Genomic DNA, 1249 nt, shown 5'->3' on the forward strand with positions numbered 1-1249 from the left:
GGAAATGATTACAGATAGGGGCGCAATGAAAGGGAAGCTCGAACCCTGTGGCTCTTGGAGTGAACACCCACATCCTAACCGTGGCTGGAAGCTCCCCGAGACCCTGCCTGCCACTGTGGCCTCTTCTCGTACCATCTTCCCCCACCACCTTGGATTCTCCCTGTTCCCCTGGGTACACCAGGGCCTCACACACACTGGTCTCTCTACCTGGTGCATCACCCTCTCCCCTCCTGCTAACCTTCAGGTTTAGCTCAAACCTCGCTTCCTCAAGAGAGCCTTAGCATCACCCTCCGCCCCTCCTGCCAGGTCAGACCCCACTGCCTGTGCCTTCACAGCTTCTCTTAACAGTCTGTAGGCTATACTGATGAGATTCTTTGGTTAATCACTGCCACATCCATGACTGTAATCTCATAAAGCTAGGAACTGCTTCTATTTTTCTCACACCTCCGTCAGACTACCGGTTGGCATAGAGCTGCGGTCCCTGAACTCAGCAAGCTCAGTTGCAATAACTGAGAAGACAATTACCAAGTAAGCATACAGCAAGCTTGTATCAATTATGAAAGAAACATTCCAGGGTCATGGGGTGGCAGAGGTCTTCTTTCCATAGGCTATCAGGGATGGCCTCTTTGAGGAAGCAACATTCAAGCTCAGACCAGAAACGCCACTGTGCAACAAACTGGCACAGCACGTGCAAAAACCCAGAGGGGGAAAAAGCATGTTGCCTCAGATGAACAGAAAGAGCTTTAGGTCAGCACCAGTCAGACCATGTGGCCCACACAGGTTAAGAAGTCTGCTTTTTGCTTTAGAAGCGACTTGATAAAGCTACTGGAGGGAATGCAGTGGGTGTGAGGCCTATCGTGGGCGTGTGAGACATGCTCTAACTTAAATGGCCTTAAAAAGAACATTCTGGTACGTGGGTAGAGAACAGAAGCAGGGGCAAGAGAAGGAGGAGGGCAACCCAGTAGGAGGGCCCGTAACAGCCCAGTAAGAGCTGATGGGGGCTGGACTAGAAGCAGAGGCGATGAGAAGGGGATGGGCTCACCTGGACGAGCGAGTGTGGACGGAAATGGGTTTGCCCTGAGTGAGAGGTGCACAGAGGTGAGCTCTCCAAGGGAAGCGTGGACCAAGACAAGCTCGCCCCGGGAGAGTGGGCAGGCAGAAGGGCGCCGCGTGGGTCCTCGGGACTCCGAGGCTGGGGCCAGAGGCCGCCGGAGCTCACACCCAACCGTGCGGCTGCTCCTGGGGACCC

The sequence above is a fragment of the Colobus angolensis genome, unplaced genomic scaffold, assembly GCF_000951035.1.
Source record: "Colobus angolensis palliatus isolate OR3802 unplaced genomic scaffold, Cang.pa_1.0 Scaffold239, whole genome shotgun sequence".
NCBI classification, from domain to species: Eukaryota; Metazoa; Chordata; class Mammalia; order Primates; family Cercopithecidae; genus Colobus; species Colobus angolensis.